Source organism: Capra hircus, chromosome 21, assembly GCF_001704415.2.
Source record: "Capra hircus breed San Clemente chromosome 21, ASM170441v1, whole genome shotgun sequence".
Classification (NCBI taxonomy): domain Eukaryota; kingdom Metazoa; phylum Chordata; class Mammalia; order Artiodactyla; family Bovidae; genus Capra; species Capra hircus.
In genome coordinates this window covers 10,543,450-10,564,016 of record NC_030828.1, presented here as the reverse complement: position 1 = coordinate 10,564,016, position 20,567 = coordinate 10,543,450, and the positions used below count along the sequence as shown (strand labels likewise).

Genomic DNA, 20,567 nt, shown 5'->3' with positions numbered 1-20,567 from the left:
CATGCTCTGTGGAGAGGGAAAATAAAGAGCCCTCTACCCCCCACCCCAGGCATGAAGAATGTCATTGTGGAGATGAGGAGCCTGGCTGGAAAAGTTTAAGTGACTGTATCCATTATTTTGAAAAGAGGGGATAGAATTTGCAGAAACAACAGCAGCAACATAATAAGTTTTGGCTACTTCAGTCAAACTCAGGGACTAAATTCTGCTGTAGTACCTCATGCCTAAAATCACCTATGTGGAAGCTCTCCCAGTGGAAGTAACAGAGGAACAACCTTTGCAAATGGAGTCAACAAAGGAAGTAAATGTGATGAGAACAAAAAAAAAAACAGAGAGAGAGAAGGAGAGAGTGAGAAGAAAAAAAGAAATCAATGAACACAAAGAAGTTCATCATGGCCACTAAAACATGGAATAGTCTCATAACAAAAGAATAATTATGCTTTAGTTATGAATTAAACAATGTAAATTTTGAAGAGGGATAGATTCTAATTGGTTACTAGAACCGAGATCAAACCTCCTTTCGGAGCCAATAAAATGATTGCTGGTAAAGCATTTACCATCCTTTTGCAGCACAGACACACATGAAGAAGTTGTACCACAGTACTACGCGGAAAGTTCCACATGGTATCTCAGAGTCTGCTGATCACAGCTGAGAGAATAACCAGTGAAGAACATGAGCCACAAAGTCTGATAGATATCTAACTGGAAAAAAGGAAAGTCCTCAAGAGGCCATAGCAACACCTGTGAAAGAACACCTGTGGCAAAGCTCTTCCTTTGGTTACCCAACCTCGCCCAACAGCCACGGGGCACAGTGACCAGTTGGAAGAGGTCAAAGAGCAGATGTCCCCAAACAAGAAAGACAGTTGTATCACATATTTCCCCTTCCCAATTTATGAATCACCGTAATAGTTCACACTGTGTACTCTCTATACATGGGGCTTCCCAGGGGGCTCAGTTGGCAAGAATCTGCTGGCCAGTGCAGGAGATGAAAGAAACATGGGTTTGATCTCTGGGTCAGGAAGATCCCCTGGAGTAGGAAATGGCAACCAACTCCAGTATTCTTGCCTGGAAAATTCCACGGACAGAGGAATTTTCTGGTGGCCTACAGTCTATGGGGTAGCAAAGAGTTGGACACAACTGAGCACACACATACCACACAAACTCTATATTGTAAAGAATTCTCATGCAACTTCGCATCAAGCTGTCAACACCATAGACACAGTAATGATGGCTGGATTTAATAACAGTGTTTGAAATCGGACCAACCCACCATAAACCAGGGGCCGAAATACTCTACCCTCTTCTCCTTCCTCATTCTGAGCACTCTTTACCAACACATGGGCCTGTTTTTAAATGGCTCTCATCCCCTTAGGAAGCTTAGAGAACTGGATGAATTTGATAGGCTTATCAATTAGACTAAGAAGTTTAATGATATTTGACCTGTGTAAAATCTATACAAAAGAATAAATTCAAAATATTTATTTTGAAATAACAAACACAGAGTCATTCACTGCAATGTTATTGCTATCAGCATAGAAAAGAAAAATAGAATGAAAAAAAATGAGTTCAATGTTAAATCATAGATAAATGATTAAGGACAAGATGATGCATCAACTGGAAGCAATCAGTTGATATTTTCATATTCTGATCAATTTTTGATAGGAAACAGGGCAGGCTACTATATTTAGATGATTTATCTTAAAATTATGTAAATGAAATGTTACCTCAGAAATTTTGAGTGAATGTCAGTCATTGCATAATAAGATTCATTCATGACATGGCAAATTGAGATAAAATAATAAATAGGCATCTATCCATTTACTATTTCCCATAAAATGATAAAACAGGTGAGTGTAATCTGAGTCAATGAGTCACTCCCTCCATGCCTTGTTTATTATTCCCAGTTAACTCCATTTAGGAAATGCTGAACGAGTGGAAGGGGAAGACAAGGGGTAGTCATTATTAATTTGTAGCTTTTTATAAATAAACAAAAATTAACTCCAGCTTTTCTTCTCAAGTAATTTTGAATAGGATGAATACTTTGACAGAAGATATAACATTTTCCATTTTTGTAGGTGTGAAAAGTGACTGCTTTCCCCATTCTTTCTCTTATTTATACCAGGTATCAAATAAATATTTCTTTCAAACAATTTTATGAGTTACAGACCCAAATTTCAATGAATACAAGGTCAAAGCTTGGAGTTTTGTGTAGCTAATAGTTTTCCCTTTAAATTTCCTCAAAAAATATAGGCACTGTAGTTAAATTATATTAAATGGTTTATATTATACTTTTAGTAATAAATGTTAAATGTTTAAATACAAAGCTAAAAATACACTAGGCTTAATAGAATATGAAAAATGTACTAGACAACGTAAAATTTATCAACTTTAATTATTTGTGTTTAATAACAGTGGGGAACTCACTGGGGAAATATGTCCTGGAATTTTGCTCCCCTTCCCACCTCCTTCCTCCAACCCCTCCACCCCCTATCCCCTCCCACACCCTCTACACCCTCCCACACCCTTCACTCCCTCACCCCAACACCACCCCCACAACCACACTCCCTCCCTCTCTCTCTCAGGGCAAAGCAACATCAGAGAATATTAAACAGTATCAGTATGCATTCCCCAGTGGCTCAGCAGGTAAAGAACCTGCCTGCAGTGCAGGAGATGCAGGGTTGATCCCTGGCTCAGGAAAATCCCCTGGAGGAGGAAATGGCAACCCACTCCGGTATTTTTGCTGGGAAAATCGGTCCTGAGGGCACCCCTGGCTGGGAGGAGCCTCAGGGAAGCATCCCTAAGGAGCAAAGTCTTGGAGGCTGTGCTAAGCTTTGGACAGTGGTTGTCAGGAACAGACTCAGGACCCAGGCAGCAAGAGAGGCCAAGGCAAAGCTGGGTCTGACTCAGACACCTGCGAGGTGGAGCAGGCATTTAGCTGGAAGCTGGAAAATTACCAGTGAATGAGGATGACACAAATACCAGAAAGTGCAGAACGGGGCAGGAGTTGTGAACTGAGAATCAGACAGAGCAGGCTAGACAGCAACAGGAAAGATCACATCTGAAATTCATGGGAAAGGTGAGGCAGCCCACGGTCCCTGCCAGGGAGCCCCTGAGCTGCGGTTCTTAACCTCAGCTGCACATTAAAAACACCTGGGATGCTCTTCAGTTCGGTTCAGTTCAGTTGCTCAGTCATGTCCCACTCTTTGCGACCCCGTGAATCGCAGCACACTAGGCCTCCCTGTCCATCACCAACTCCCAGAGTTCACTCAAACTCATGTCCATCAAGTCAGTGATGCCATCCAGCCATCTCATCCTCTGTTGTCCCCTTCTTCTCCTGCCCTCAATCCCTCCCAGTATCAGAGTCTTTTCCAGTGAGTCAACTCTGCATGAGGTGGCCAAAGTACCGGAGTTTCAACTTTAGCATCATTCCTTCCAAAGAACACCCAGGGCTGATCTCCTTTAGGATGGACTAGTTGGACCTCCTTGCAGTCCAAGGGACTCTCAGGAGTCTTCTCCAACACCATAGTTCAAAAGCATCAATTCTTCAGTGCTCAGCTTTCTTCACAGTCCAACTCTCACATCCATACATGACCACTGGAAAAACCGTAGCCTTGACTAGGCAGACCTTTGTTGCCAAGGTAATATCTCTGCTTTTCAATATGCTATCTAGGTTGGTCATAACTTTCCTTCCAAGGAGTAAGCGTCTTTTAATTTCATGGCTGCAGTCACCATCTGCAGTGATTTGGGAGCCCCCCAAAAATAGTCTGACACTGTTTCCCCATCTATTTCCCATGAAGTGATGGGACCGGATGCCATGATCTTCGTTTTCTGAACGTTGAGCTTTAAGCCAACTTTTTCACTCTCCACTTTCACTTTTATCCAGAGGCTTTTTAGTTCCTCTTCACTTTTTTCCTTAAGGGTGGTGTCATCTGCATATCTGAGGTTATTGATATTTCTCCCTGCAATCTTGATTCCAGCTGTGCTTCTTCCATCCCAGCATTTCTCATGATGTACTCTGCATATAGTTAAATAAGTAGGGTGACCATATACTCTGAAAACCTACCAAATCAAAGCCCCATCCCAGTCCAGTTAAGTCAGAACCTCTGGTGGTCTGAGGCCAGGTGCTAAGCCTCAGTCGTGTCCAACTGTGTACGACTTCATGGACTATAGCCTGCCAGGCTCCTCTGTCTATGGGATTTTCCAGGCAAGAATACTGGAGTGGGTGGCCATTTCCTCCTTCAGGGGATCTTCCCAACCCAGAGATCGAATCTGCATCTGTTACATCTCCTGCATTGACAGGCGGGTTCTTTACCCCTAGCACTACCTGCGAAGCCTATGAGGTCAGGAACTGATACCTTTTCAAATTTCCCAATGTAAATTTGGAGCTTGCCAGTTGCTGAGTGAGGGTGAGCAGGCAGTTGGGATGATTGCAGAGAAGGGTCATATATCTCCAAGGGAGCTTGTGGTCAGGCTGGAGGTGGTGGGCAGTTTGCCCCCAATTTTGCTTTATTCTTGGTCTGCAATCTGTACCCAACAGTTGAGGGGTGAGAGAAAGGTGGTTACAGGCATGACTACACCGCTCATTCAGATTTTACCCATTAGTATCTTTACTCTTCAAGTTTATGCATGAGACAGATAGTTCTGTAGGTTCTATAGTTAACTAAACCTGTGAGTGGACAAGAGGGGTCTAGAATTTGAAGACAAATGTGTTTCAATGCTGTACCCATGGTTAAAGCCACTAAGACAGCCAGCACCTGTGTATTGCAAAGGTAAGGGTGGACCATCCAGATTATAATTTCTTGAAATTAACCAACCCAGTATTTCTTATATTCCTTATACTCCCTCGATGGCAATAAGCTTCAGCAGTAAACATCTGCTTGTCATTATGAGGCAGGTACCTGTTCTATGTTTTGGCTTTCTCATCTGTCAAACAAGGATTACCAAATTAAGCTGTCTTAAAATAAAATACAGTGATAGTTGCAAATTGTTTTCAAAACACAAGCTGGTAATAATCTCATTTAAATATGTAATAGCAATGCCTTTCTTAGCAAAAAATGTTCAGTTCAGTTCAGTTCAGTCGCTCAGTCGTGTCCAACTCTTTGTGACCCCGTGAATCACAGCACGCCAGGCTTCCCTGTCCATCACCAACTCCTGCAGTTCACTCAGACTCATGTCCGCTGAGTCAGTGATGCCATCCAGCCATCTCATCCTCTGTCGTCCCCTTCTCCTCCTGCCCCCAATCCCTCCTAGCATCAGAGTCTTTCCCAATGAGTCAATTCTTCACATGAGGTGGCCAAAGTATTGGAGTTTCAGAATGGCTAAAAATTAAGACCCCAGCCTCAGTATTTTCTGGAGATTTGTTGGCATGCTGGGAGGGATTGGGGGCAGGAGGAAAAGGGGACCACAGAGGATGAGATGGCTGGATGGCATCACTGACTCAATGGACGTGAGTCTGAGTGAACTCCGGGAGTTGGTGATGGACAGGGAGGCCTGGAGTGCTGTGGTTCATGGGGTCGCAAAGAGTCAGACACGACTGAGCGAATGAACTGAACTGAACTGAGGTTTCAGGAGTGGCATTGTGATGAGTGGCTCAGTTTATATGGAAGTGAGATATTGTCAGCTACTTAGAGTGATGTACACCAGTGTGAATTTTAAAAATGTCTATGGCACACCTAAGATGCTCAGACCCTCAAATTCTTCTGTGCTCTGCCTATGAAGATTTAATAAAATGTAGACACTGGATAGCTCAGTTGGTAAAGAATCTGCCTGCAATGCAGGAGACCCCAGTTCAATTCCTGGGTCAGGAAGACCTGCTGGAGAAGGGATAGTCTACCCACTGCAGTATTCTTGGGCTTCCCTTGTGGTTCAGTTGATAAAGAATCCACCTACAATGCAGGAGACCTGAATTCGATCCCTGGGTTAGAAAGATCCCCTGGAGAAGGCAAAGGCTACCCGTTCCAGTATTCTGGCCTGGAGAATTCCATGGATTGTAGAGTCCATGGGGTTGCAAAGAGTTGGACACAACTGAACAGCTTTCACTTTCACTTTCATACACTAGAAATCATCCTAACTTGTGATATCGCAACTACAGTGTTGCAAAGATAAGCAGTACTATCCCTGTCCTAGTACATAGATGTGAATATATTAAATAAACTATATCCGCCCATTGTACAGATTAGTAAACTAGGCTTCCCTGGTGGCTCAAATGGTAAAGAATATGTCTGCAGTGCAGGAGACCTAGATTCTATCCCTGGGTTGGGAAGATTCCCCTGGAGAAGGGAATGGCTACCCTCTCTAGTATTCTTGCCTAGAGAATCCCATGGACAGAGGAGCCTGGCAGGCTACAGTCCATGGAGTTGCAAAGAGTCAGACATGACTGAGTGACTAATATTTTCAATTTCACTTCTCAAACTAGGATTCAAAGGACATTTATTAACTCTCATAAACAACAAGTGAAAGCCAGAATTCTCATCCAGGCTCATCTGAACCCAACACACAAGCTTGTCTGACATTATCTCTATGTCATTAGGGAAATCTTATATTTCTTTACATAAACAAATATCCTTTAACACTAAGCATGTTTCTTTCAATATTTAAAAATGATACAAAATAAAACCTTGTGATTTCTATCTAAAAATATATTTTCCTTTTTGCTTCCTTCATATAATTATGGATTCTATACATATTCTATTTAGAAAAATGCAGAAGAGAATTTTTACCCAATACTCTCTTCTTTGTAGTAGAACTCTGACAATTATCTGGATACCTAGTCATCCTGAATGAAAACTACGTTGCTCAATTTTCCTTGTATCTAAGTGTGGCCATGTGATTAATTTCCAGACAGACAAATATAAATTAAAGTGTGCAGAACTTTCTAGGAGTATTCCAAGAGAAAGGCAGGCTTTTTTTTCTTTCTTTTCTTCTCCCATTTGCCAAAATACAGATGTGATTGATGCTAGAGTGGCTGTCTTGTGCCATGACACAGACTGCTGCTGCTGCTGCTGCTGCTGCTGCTAAGTCGCTTCAGTCGTGTCCGACTCTGTGCGACCCCATAGACAGCAGCCCACCAGGCTCTCCCGTCCCTGGGATTCTCCAGGCAAGAACACTGGAGTGGGTTGCCATTTCCTTCTCCAATGGGTGAAAGTGAAAAGTGAAAGTGAAGTTGCTCAGTCGTGCCCGACTCTTCGCAACCCCATGAACTGCAGCCTACCAGGCTCCTCCGTCCATGGGATTCTCCAGGCAAGAGTACTGGAGTGGGGTGCCATTGCCTTCTCCGCCATGACATAGACACCACATGTTAAAAATGGTAAACCAGGAAGAAAATGGAGTCATCATCGTATTCTTAGATTACCTATGTTTACAAAGGCTGTTTTTCAAACTGGGGATAGGCAAACTACAGCCCACACTTCCAAATTCAGTTCACCATCTGTTTTTGTAATTAAAGTTTCACTGGATAACACTAATGCTATTCTTTTATATACCATCTATAACTGATTTCATGCCACAAAGGCAACGTTGAGAAGTTACCATCATGTGGCCTGCAAAGCCTAAACTGTTCACTGTCTGGCCCTTTACAGAAAATGCTTGCTGACCCTGAGTTTAGACCACCATTCATTTAGATTTTCTGTCACTCAAAGCTAGGACTAATTCAAGCTAATACAGAGGCCTTTGATACAGGCCATGGTAAAAAATTGAAAAATTTTCCAGGTGACAGTAGGGTACCATAAAAATTTTACTTATCTATTTTTGGTATGTTGTATTAAGGTATAGTTACACATATTTAAGGAGTAAAATTTGATCCATTTTGATGTAAGTGCACTCCTGTAGAGGCCATCACCACAGATAATGAACATATCCATCACCACCAAACATTTTCTCAGCACCTTTAGTAATCTGTCATTTCTGTCACCCCCATCCCAGACAGCCATAAAATGTCTTCCTGTTTGTATGTCCTAGCCTTTTTAAAAAAATAAATCATAGATAGTATGCATTTATAGAGTCATACAATATGTTCCCTTTTTGGCCTGGTTTGGTTCACACAGCTTAATAATTAAGACTTATCCTTAGTCTCCTGTTCTTGTGTGTTTCATAGTTTATTTCTTCTTTTTTAAAAAATTTTGATTAATAGTATTTTATTGTATGGTTAGAACATAATGTGTTTATTCATTCACGTGTTGATGTTATTTGAGGGTTTTCTTTCCCCTGATATTTAAAACTGAAATGGCTAGGTTGAATAGTAGGTGTGGGTTAATTTTTTAAGAATATGTTAAACTGTTTTCCAAAGTAGTTGTACCACATTACATTTCCAACAAAGCTACATGTGGAAATATCAACTCTGCATATCCTTACCAATGCTTGATACAATCAATCTTTTGGGTTACAGTAAAGTAAATAGGTTTGTAACTGTATTTCATTATAGTATGAATTTGTATTTCCCTGATGACTAAACTTTCCATATGCTTACATACAGTGACACTCATCTCTTATTTGGCAAAGCAGATTCAAATATTTTGCTCAGTTTTGATGGGGCTGTTTGACTTATTATTGAGTTAAATATGTGTGTGTGCTTAGTCGCTCAGTCATGTCTGACTCTTTGCAATCGTGTGGACTATAGACGAATATTGGAGTGAATTACCATTCCTCATCTAGGATCTTCCCACCCAGGGAATCAAACCTGTGTGTCCTTCATATTCTGCATTGCAGATGTATTCTTTAACCACTGAGCCACTGGGGGTGTGTGTGTGAAAGTCATTCAGTTATGTCCAACTCTTTGCAACCCCATGGACTACACGGTCTATGGAATTCTCCAGCCTAGAATACTGGAGTGAGTAACCTTTCCCTTCTCCTGGGGATCTTTCCAACCCAGGGATTGAACCCAGGTCTCCTGCTGGGCAGGCGGACTCTACCAACTGAGCTACAAGATGGTTAAGTTGTATCATAGGTGTTTCACATTGAGTTTTACATATATATATATATATGTGTGTGTGTGTGTGTGTGTGTGTATGTGTGTAAAGCTGTTTTAAATCTATGAATATCTCTCTAAGCATTGCTTTAGCTTCATTTCATAAATTTTGATATTTTCTTTTTCATTCATCTAAAATATTCATCTAATTATCCCTGTGATTTCTTTTTTAACCTGTGAATTACTAAGTAGAATATATAATCTCTAGATATTTGAAGACTTCCCAAATATCTTTGTTATTAATTTCTAATTTAATGTCTTTGTGATCGAAGAGAACACTTTGTGTTATTTTAGTCCTTTTCACTTTACTGAGACTTTTATGGTCTAGCATATGGTCCATCCTAAAGAATACTTTATGCCACCTTGAAAAGATTATATTGGGGTGTCATGAGATAAAGGATAACATAACTGTCACTGAGGTCAAAATGGTTGATAGTAATTCAGGTCTTTTATATCACTGGAGATTTCTCTCTCTTCTTTTGAGATTAGAGTATTAAAATATCATCATTGATTATGTTCTTTTCACTTCTATCAGGTTTTCGTTCATGTGCTCTGGAGTCATGGTTTATTAGATGCATATACATTATATTTATTATATCTTCCAGAAATACTGAGTTCTTGCAGCATTTCTTTTTATAAAGTCCAAAATATTGTCTAATATTTAATTATAGCTAATCATTTCTCTCTTGGTTTATTATTTCCATGGTATGTCTTTTTCTATTCTTTTATTTCTACCTGTTTGTGTCATTAAATATAAAATGTGTTTCTTATAGACAACATGTGGTTGAACATTGCCTTTTTAATCAATCTGACAATTGCTGACTATTTTTCTTGGAGGAAACCTATATGCAGGTCAGGAAGGAACAGTTAGAACTGGACATGGAATAACAGACTGGTTCCAAATAGGGAAAGGAGTATGTCAAGGCTGTATATTGTCTCCCTGCTTATTCAACTTATATTCAGAGTACATCATGAGAAACACTGGGCTGGAAGAAGCACAAGCTGGAATCAAGATTGCTGGGAGAAATATCAATAACCTCAGATATGCAGATGACACCACCCTTATGGCAGAAAGTGAAGAGGAACTAAAGAGTCTCTTGATGAAACTGAAAGAGGAGAGTTAAAAAGTTGGCTTAAAGCCCAATGTTCATCGCAGCACTGTTTATAATAGCCAGGACATGGAAACAACCTAGATGTCCATCAACAGATGAATGGATAAGAAAGCTGTGGTACATATACACAATGGAGTATTACTCAGCCATTAAAAAGAATACATTTGAATCAGTTCTAATGAGGTGGATGAAACTGGAGCCAATTATACAGAGTGAAGTAAGCCAGAAAGAAAAACACCAATATAGTATACTAACACATATATATGGAATTTAGAAAGATGGTAATGATGACCCTGTATGCAAGACAGCAAAAGAGACACAGATGTGTAGAGTGGACTTTTGGACTCAGAGGGAGAGGGAGAGGGTGGGATGATTTGGGAGAATGGCATTGAAACATGTATACTATCATGTAAGAAACGAATCACCAGTCTGTGTTCGATGCAGGATGCAGGATGCTTGGGGCTGGTGCACGGGGATGATCCGGAAGGATGATGTGGGGTGGGAGGTGGGAGGGGGGTTCATGTTTGGGAGCTCATGTACACCCGTGGCGGATTCATGTCAATGTATGCCAAAACCAATACAGTATTGTAAAGTAAAATAAAATAAAAATAAAAATTAAAAAAAAAAGCTCAACATTCAGAAAACTAAGATCATGGCATTCAAGCCGTCACTTCATGGGAAATACATGGGTAAACAGTGGAAACGGTGTCAGACTTCATTTTGAGGGGCTCCAAAGTCACAGCAGGTGGTGATTGCAGCCATGAAATTAAAAGATGCTTACTCCTTGGAAGAAGAGTTATGACCAACCTAGATAGCATATTGAAAAGCAGAAACATTACTTTGCCAACAAAGGTCCATCTAGTCAAGGCTATGATTTTTCCAGTGGTCATATATGGATGTGAGAGTAGGGCTGTGAAGAAAGCTGAGCACCAAAGAATTGATGCTTTTGAACTGTGGTGTTGGAGAAGACTCTTGAGAGTCCCTTGGACTGCAAGGATATCCAACCAGTCCATCCTGGGGGAGATCAGTCCTGGGTGTTCATTGGAAGGACTGACATTGAAGCTGAAACTCCAATACTTTGGCCACCTGATATGAAGAGCTGACTCATTTGACAAGACCCTGATGCTAGGAAAGATTGAGGGCAGGAGGAGAAGGGGATGACAGAGGATATTGAAAGAGACACGTGTACGCCAGTCGTAGCACTGTTCGCAATAGCTAGGACATGGAAGCAACCTAGATGTCCATCAGCAGACGAATGGATAAGAAAGTTGTGGTACATGTACACAAGGGAATATTACTCAGCTATTAAAAAGAACACACTTGAATCAGTTCTAATGAGGTGGGTAAAACTGGAACCTATTATAAAGAGTGAAGTAAGCCAGGAAGAAAAACATCAGTACAGTACGCTGCTACTCCTAAGTCTTCTCAGTTGTGTCCTACTGGTGAGACCTCATAGATGGCCTGTCACCAGGGTCCCCCATCCCTGGGATTCTCCAGGCAAGAACACTGGAGTGGGTTGCTATTTCCTTCTCCAATTCATGAAAGTGAAAAGTAAAAGTGAAGTCGCTCAGTCGTGTCCACCTTTTGCAACCCCATGGACTGCAGCCTACTAGGCTCCTCCATCCATGGAATTTTCCAGGCAAGAATACTGGAGTGGGGTGCCATCACCTTCTCCATCAATACAATATATTAACGCATATATGTATGGAATTTAGAAAGATGGTAATGATGACCCTATATGTGAGACAGCAAAAGAGACACAGATATATAGAACAGATTTTGGACTCTGTAGGAGAAGGCGGGGGTGGGATGATTTGAGAGAATAGCATTGAAACGTGTATATTACCATATGTGAAACAGATCACCAGTCCAAGTTTGATGCATGAAACAGGGCACTCAAAGCCAGTGCACTGGGACAACCCAGAGGGATGGGGTGAGGAAGGAGGTGGGAGAGGGGTTAGGGACAGGGGGACATATGTACACTCATGGCTGCTGATTCATGTCAATATATGTCAAAAACCACCACAATATTGTAAAGTAATTAGCCTTCAATTATAATAACTACATTAATTTTAAAAATAAAATAAAATATATTTCTTGTAGGCAGCACATAGTGGAGTCTTGCTTTTTTAAGCTACTCTGGCAATTTTGTTATGCTTTTTTTTTTTAATTGAGGTATTTAAACTATTAACATTTAATATAATCATTGATTGTGTTGGATTTATGTCCATAATTTTACTACTTTCTTTTTATTTCTCCTGTTTATTTTATTTACTGAATGTTTGTCAATATCTCTTTGTATTATTTTAGTGATTGCTCTAGAGATTTCAGTATACATACTTAATCTTTTACCTTTAATATTGTATCACTTTATAAAAAATGAAAATCTTTGCAACTATATTAGGTCTTTTCTCCACCACAGTCATCTTCATCTTATAACTGTCATACTCTTTGCTTCTATATACCTCAAGAATTTCAAAAATGTATTAATTTTTGTTTTAATAATATACATTTTTGTTTTAGTCAGTAAACGTAATTTTTACATTTATCCTGCTATTTGATATTTCTCTTGCAGTGAAGTGAAGTGAAGTCGCTCAGTCGTGTCCGACTCTTTGCGACCCCATGGACTGTAGCCTATCAGGCTCCTCCGTCCATGGGATTTTCCAGGCAAGAGTGCTGGAGTGGATTGCCATTTCCTTCTCCAGGGGAACTTCCCGACCCAGGAATCAAACCTGGGTCTCCCGTACTGCAGGCAGACGCTTTACCATCTGAGCCACCAGAGAAGCTGATATTTCTTTTGCTTTTCCTTAATTCCTAAAAATTCTAATCTCTATATCATTTTCTTTTCACCTTGAAGAAATTCCTCTAGAATTTCATAAATTTTCTTTTAGTGTTTGTTTATTTTTAAATTTATTTATTTCACTTTTATTTCTGTAGAATATTTTTATTGGAGATAGCATTCTGAGTTGCTATTTCTTTCTTTCAGTGCTTTAAGGATATTAAAGAGAAATTTATTCAAATTTTTCTTCCATTATATGTCATGCCATTTTCTAGACCTTTTTCTTTATCTTTAGTTGTGAACTGATTATAATATATCTACACATCATCTTCTTTGATTTTATCTAGGTTGAAATTTGCCAGTCTTCAACCTATAAATATGTTTTTCAAGAATTTAAATTTCCTACTGTTATAGCTTTGAATACTATTTCAATCCCAATATCCTTCCCCTCTTCTTCTGAACTTCAATTACACATTCAAAGAAACCAAAACTCTGTTCTTGTTGATTTTTTTAAATCTTTTTTCTCTCTAGCCTTAGGATAATTTCTATTGATACACCCTCAGGTTTGTTTACTCTTTCTTCTTTGGTCACTTTTATTATTGGATCCAATTAGCACTTTTAAAAAATTTCTTATATTCTATTTTTCAGCTCTAAAATTCACATTTAGTTCTTTGTGTAATTCCTATTTCTGTTGACAATTTCTCATTTTTATTACTCATTTCAGAATACTTTTCTTCTAAATATTAATAAAATTTAACGTTGTTTTAAAGCATGTGTCTGATTTTTCCAGCATTTGGACTAACCTCAAGCTTGGCATATGTTTATTTTTACCTTTACAATTTTGTGACATTTTATTATTATCTGTCACATTTTATTATTTGTTACTGTTAAAATTTGTTTAGTTTTTGAATCAATTAATTTTGGATTACACCCTGAATTTGTGAATGTTAAGTTGTTGGGCACTGTACTTTGTTGAAGTGCTCTGAAAAAGTATTATTATTTTCCTTTCAGCAAGCAATCAGTCTAATTAGTTTGCGTCTTCTCTTCTGTGGGAAGAGGCTCAATTATTAGGTTAAATTCTCAAAGTGTTTGTTATGAGGATTTGAATCTGCCTTACGCTGAACAGCTCAGAATTTAGACAGGTACCTGTGCAGAGTTCAGTTGTGTTCTGCAAGCATTCACCATCCTTTGTTTGCGTTTATTCCATATGTATACTCTTCAGAGACTGCACTAAGATTTGTGTGTGTCATTCAATTCTCTTCATTCATCCAAGCCTTAGTTAGGCTACTGTTGGTCTCTCCCACAAAGACGTAGCTCCAGGTATGGACTAACGCTTGCGTGTTCCTATACAGATAATTAGAGGCGCCTCTTCTCTTCCTTTGAGCATCCGTCTCTCGATAACATCTCACCTTAAGAGTCCTCTTTTCTTTGTTCCTTTAGCCAGAAACACAGAATTTTACTCAAAATTTTAGCTGAAGACTGCACTACTCCTGCCATACTGAGAGAAAATGTATGATAGGATGTCAGGAAGCGTTTAACAGGAGGCTCCCTGTGTGCTGGTTTGGATCTGTCAGGGATTCTCTGTTCCTTATTAATTCCTAGGAATTAAGAGGAGCGGCAAGCCTCTCCCAGGGGCTGAGGAATTCAGGCATTTCCTTCGTTAGTTTTTTCTATATGGTGATAAGTACCCTCTTCCTTTTTATGAACCATATGGTAAAAGTGATTATTTACAACTCTCTCTCTCTTTACTATGGATCGCCTATGTTTTGTAAGTCTGGAATTTTAATCTTTATCTTTACTGAGAATAACTACAGTATATATACCCACATTATGTTGATTAAAACACCTTTGCTGCATCAGAGCTTTGGTCCCCCTGTCTTTCTTCCTTTCTCTCTCTCTCTTTCTGTCTCTCAGGCTATTTCTTTGGAGTGCAGAGGTCCTCTGCGTTCACTTTCCCGTCTGGGCTTTTGAGACCCTCTCCAGAAGGTGCTCTGTGCTTTCATCCCATCGAGAGGGAGCTTGAGGCCTTCATGAACAGAGCAAGCCCTGTGCAGGTGCTTTATTGGCTTTCTGCGTAAACCAAGGAATATCAGCCTCTTTCTCTCTCCTTTTCTTTCTTATCGGTCAACTCTGGACCACCAGGTTCCAGTCCATTAAAGAACCCCAACAAGTGGTGCCCAGAACAGGAGCTTGGTACACGTAGGCAAATTCAGACGGAGTGACCTCAGGGCCTATTGAGGCCAGTAAGTACTAAGACATGGGTAAAATGGCTGCAAAGCCCATCACTTTTCTACTTTACTTCATTACTTATTTAAAGTTCTGGGATCTAATTAAATTATGCTGATTTTTTAGCTAGATTAGAAACTGCTATTTCCCATAGTGTAATTGGAGAAGAAGCCAAAAGGCAACTAGAGAAATTACTTGCTTATGAAAATGCAAATCAGGAATGTCAAAAAGCTATAGCTCCAATTAGTGAGACAGGGACTATTATTGATTATTTGAAAACTTATCACAATCTAGGATCAGAAACTCAAAAGATACAAAAGCTAGCTAAAACAATGGTTGCTGCCATTAGAATGGGAAATGATGGATGCTTTACATGTGGAAATAAGCTCAACATTCAGAAAACGAAGATCATGGCCTCTGGTCCCATCACTTCATGGGAAATAGATGGGGAAACAGTGGAAACAGTGTCAGACTTTATTTTGGGGGGCTCCAAAATCACTGCAGATGGTGACTGCAGGCATGAAATTAAAAGATGCTTACTCCTTGGAAGGAAAGTTATGACCAACTTAGATAGCATATTGAAAAGCAGAGGCATTACTTTGCCAACAATGGTCCGTCTAGTCAAGGCTATAGTTTTTCCAGTAGTCATGTACAGATGTGAGAGTTGGACTGTGAAAAAAGCTGAGTGCCAAAGAATTGATGTTTTTGAACTGCGGTGTTAGAGAAGACTCTCGAGAGTCCCTTGGAGTGCAAGGAGATCCAACTAGTCCATCTTAAAGGAGATCAGCCCTAGGATTTCTTTGGAAGGAATGATGCTAAAGCTGAAACTCCTGTAATTTGGCCACCTCATGTGAAGAGTTGACTCACTGGAAAAGACCCTGATGCTGGGAGGGATTGGGGGCAGGAAGAGAAGGAGATGACAGAGGATGAGATGGCTGGATGGCATCACCGACTCGACGGACATGAGTTTGAGTGAACTCCGGGAGTTGGTGATGGACAGGGATGCCGGGTGTCCTGCAATTCATGGGGTCACAAGAGTGGGACACGACTGAGCGACTGAACTGAACTGAAAAAGGGACTGCTCTAAGAAAGCTAAAAAAAAAAAAAAAAAACCTCCAAAAATCTGCCCTCACTGCCATAGAGGAATACATTGGGCCAAAGATTGTAAATCTAAATTTGACATTAAAGGGAAACCTATTCCAGGAAACTCCAAGCAGGGGAAACCCCAGCTCCCCTTCAACACAAACCAGGGGCAAATTCCATCTTTTCCCTGAAGCCCTCAACATCCAGCAGTGCTGCCATCAATATACCAGTCTGTTCTTAGATAATTTGGAGTTAATGAGCTCTATTTAAATCAAACTCACATGAACTAAATAAAATATTCAATATTAAATACAATGTTTATTTAAATATAATTTAAATATGATTCTTTGCTAATCTAATTACGACATGTCTTATGTCATCAACATTATATAATACTTTTATTATGCCTAGGTTTATTTAAACTAAATTTATCAACAAAAAGGCAACTGTATATATATATATATATATAAGTGAGATAAAAACTTTTAGATAAACTCTATTAAAAATAATTATATTTTAATAGAACAATCTATTATAATCTAAAATAATCTCTTAGGATTGGGATAACTTAAATTTCTAGAGCTGTACTAAACTAAATAATAAAGAATTATTAAATAACTAGGTCATTTCCAAATAAAATAAGATTTTAAAACATTAATTACTAAACATTAACTTCCTCTTACAAAGTTTTTGTTACAGAAAAACTAGAGATTTTAAACTATTAATAAATATAGTATATAATGTATGATATATATAAATATATAATGAATATATATAGCATAATATGATATAATAAATATATTCACCAATCCTTAAAATACTAATATGCAAGACACTTCATAGTTGCTAAGGAAAAATAAGATACATACTTTTAATAAAAAGATATAAGATATGGAAAACTCAGATATACATTCCACATTTTTCCTAGGGGCCACTGCTCATTTAACAAACAGTACAATTAATAAAATAACTTGGAAGAATGACAAGACTGTTTGGACAGAGCAGTGGCCCCTCACGAAAGAGAAATTACAGGCTGCTAAAAAACTTATAGATACACAATTAGAATTAAAACATATTGAAGAATCTTGTTCTCCTTGGAACTCTCCTATTTTTGTTATAAAAAAGAAATCTAACAAATGGCATCTCCAGCACTCTTGCCTGGAAAATCCCATGGACAGAGGAGCCTGGTGGGCTGCAGTCCATGGGGTCGCTAAGAGTCGGACACGACTGAATGACTTCACTTTCACTTTTCACTTTCATGCATTGGAGAAGGAAATGGCAACCCACTTCACTGTTCTTCCCTGGAGAATACCAGGGATGGGGGAGCCTGGTGGGCTGCCGTCCATGGGGTCACACAGAGTTGGGCATGACTGAAGTGACTTAGGAGCAGCAGCAGCAGCAGCAACAGACCTTAGAATCCATCTATGAATCCTATGGGTGCATTACACCAGGAATCCCATCACCTACCACTATTCCTCAAAATTGGCATATCTGGAATATTTTGGAGAAATTTCATTTCATTATCCTTTTGGTAAGCTGTAGAATTTCTTCAAAAATACTGAATTTATTATTTCTCTGATTATCAGCTCACAGCCTATACCACAGGCCAAGGTTTTTTTTATATAGATGGAACTAAAAATGCTTATTTAACTTATATGCAGATTACATCATGAGAAACACTGGGGTGGAAGAAGCACAAGCTAGAATCAAGATTGCCGGGAGAAATATCAATAACCTCAGATATGCAGATGACACCACTCTTATGGCTGAAAGTGAAAGTGGAGAATGAAAAAGTTGGCTTAAAGCTCAACATTCAGAAAACGAAGATCATGGCATCTGGTCCCATCACTTCATGGGAAATAGATGGGGAAACAGTGGAAACAGTGTCAGACTTTACTTCTGGGGACTCCAAAATCACTGCAAACAGTGTCAGACTTTATTTCTGGGGACTCCAAAATCACTGCAGATGGTGATTGCAGCCATGAAATTAAAAGACGCTTACTCCTTGGAAGGAAAGTTATGACCAACCTAGATAGCATATTCAAAAGTGAAGTCTCTCAGTCATGCCGACTCTTTGTGACCCCATGGACAGTAGCCTGCCCCAAGCTCCTCTGTCCATGGGATTTTCAAAGCAAGAGTACTGGAATGGGTTGCCATTTCCTTCTCCAGGGAATCTCCCAACCCAGGGATCGAACCCAGGTCTCTCACATTGTAGACAGACGCTTTACCATCTGAGCCACCAGGGAAGTCCTAGATAGCATATTGAAAAGCAGAGACATAACTTTGCCAACAAAGGTCCGTCTAGTCAAGCCTATGGTTTTTCCAGTGGTCAAGCATGGATGTGAGAGTTGGACTGTGAAGAAAGCTGAGCGCCAAAGAATTGATGCTTTTGAACTGTGGTGTTGGAGAAGACTCCTGAGAGTCCCTTGGACTGCAAGGAGATCCAACCAGTCCATTTTGAAGGAGATCAACCCTGGGATTTCTTTGGAAGGAATGATGCTAAAGCTGAAACTCTGGTACTTTGGCCACCTCATGCGAAGAGTTGACTCATTGGAAAAGACTCTGATGCTGGGAGGGATTGGGGGCAGGAGGAGAAGAGGACGACAGAGGATGAGATGGCTGGATAGCATCACTGACTCGCTGGACTTGAGTCTGAGTGAACTTCGGGAGCTGGTGATGGATAGGGAGGCCTGGCGTGCTGCAATTCATGGGGTCGCAAAAGAGTCGGACACGACTGAGCGACTGAACTGAACAGAACTGAAAAACACCAAAGCTTCATTCTGGTCTCTTAAGGAATATAAAGTGTTTTATACTAAATTTCATTCTGCTCAACAAAATGAATTATATGCTCTTATTTAAGTTATTTGCCTACATCCTTACCCCATTAATATAGTCACTGACTCTATATATTCTGTTTTTGTGTTAAAAAATATAGAAACCTCCACCAGAAACTCCAATCAACCTATTATTCAACAATTCTTTTTGGAACTACAATCTGTTGTTAGAAACCGCAATTCTCCCATTTATATTACACATATTCGAACACATTCTTGTCTTCTGGGGCGCATGACTTATGATAATGAACAAGCTGATAAACTGGTTTCCCTTGCTACTCCAGAGGAACAGCATGCTCTGTTGCATAACAATGCTGGCTCCCTACACCAGCTATGGAAAGTCCCATACTGCCAGGCTAAAGAAATTATTAGTAATTGTCCTACTTGTAGACCCCTACATCTTCGACCCATGGCATAAGGTAACTCATTGCCCTGAACTTCCTCCATTTTCCTTCCTACACGTCTGTATAGACACAAATTCCTCTTTTATCTGGGCCACACCTCTTTGCAGTGAAGCTGCACAACATGTTATTGGAGAAGGAAATGGCAACCCACTCCAGTATTCTTGCCTGGAGAATCCCCTGGACGGAGGAGCCTGGTAGGTTACAGTCGACGGGGTCGCAGAGTCGGACACGACTGAGCGACTTCAATATTTCTAGACACTTTAAAGAATTTTTACAATCTTTTTCTATTAAACATATTACAGGTATTCTTTATAATCCACAGACACAAGACTTAGTCAAACGAACACATCACACACTAAAGTTGCAAATAAAAAAACTTTTTAAAAGGGGGTATACACAGGTACACTATTGTCTTCCTTATCTAAAGCAGACTTCACTAGATTCCAACATAAGATACTTTCTAAACCTATAGCTTGTTAATACAATTTTATTTGTTTTAAAAAAAATTTTTTTAACATCTTTGGAAGATTCAACCCAAGGGGGCCCCTGGCATTCAAAATGGAGATGAAACAAGAACCCCAGGAAGAAGAAATTCCAATACGGGCTATGTCCCCTCTAAAGATCTCCAGAAAGCAATACCCTCGGTGGCATCACCCCTACGATCTCCCCTGGGGACAAATAAAAACCCTTACTAATCGAGCTGAAAATATGGTCTCTCAACAGGGATTGCCTCGGAGTCCTGAATACATTATCCTGGCAATGCTCAATCTTTTGGCCTGTACCTCCCCCCGCCCCCGCCCCCTGCACGAGCTCAACTAATACCCAAACCCCCTTCATTACAGGTGGTCAAATGGACAGAGAGAGGACGAATCCTTTCAACTAATGACTCTATACATAGGCCCCCTCCCTAGAACGTGAAGGAGCCATCACAACCTGGGAGGAAGGAAAACCAATCGACATTTCTTTAGGCTATGAAGTCCTTCCCTTGTGCGTGGGCCCAGCGGTAGTATGCATAAACGTCAGCCAACAAACTTGGGTTTTCTTCCTGCCTCCAAAAGAAGACCTTCGGAAGTTGCTTGGGTTATTTACTGTGAACCATGTTTACGCTACTGAAACTTTAGGGAAAGAGTTAGGGAAAGAACAGAAAACATTATGTAAAAGGTTACTAAT

The 20,567-nt window shown here is 39.9% G+C and overlaps 1 long non-coding RNA gene across 1 annotated transcript in view; it reads left to right on the top strand.

The window, feature by feature from the left end:
- Nucleotides 1–20,567, top strand: part of LOC106503340 — a 202,044-nt gene that overhangs the window by 21,710 nt on the left and 159,767 nt on the right. The gene's annotated exons all lie outside the window — the stretch shown is intronic.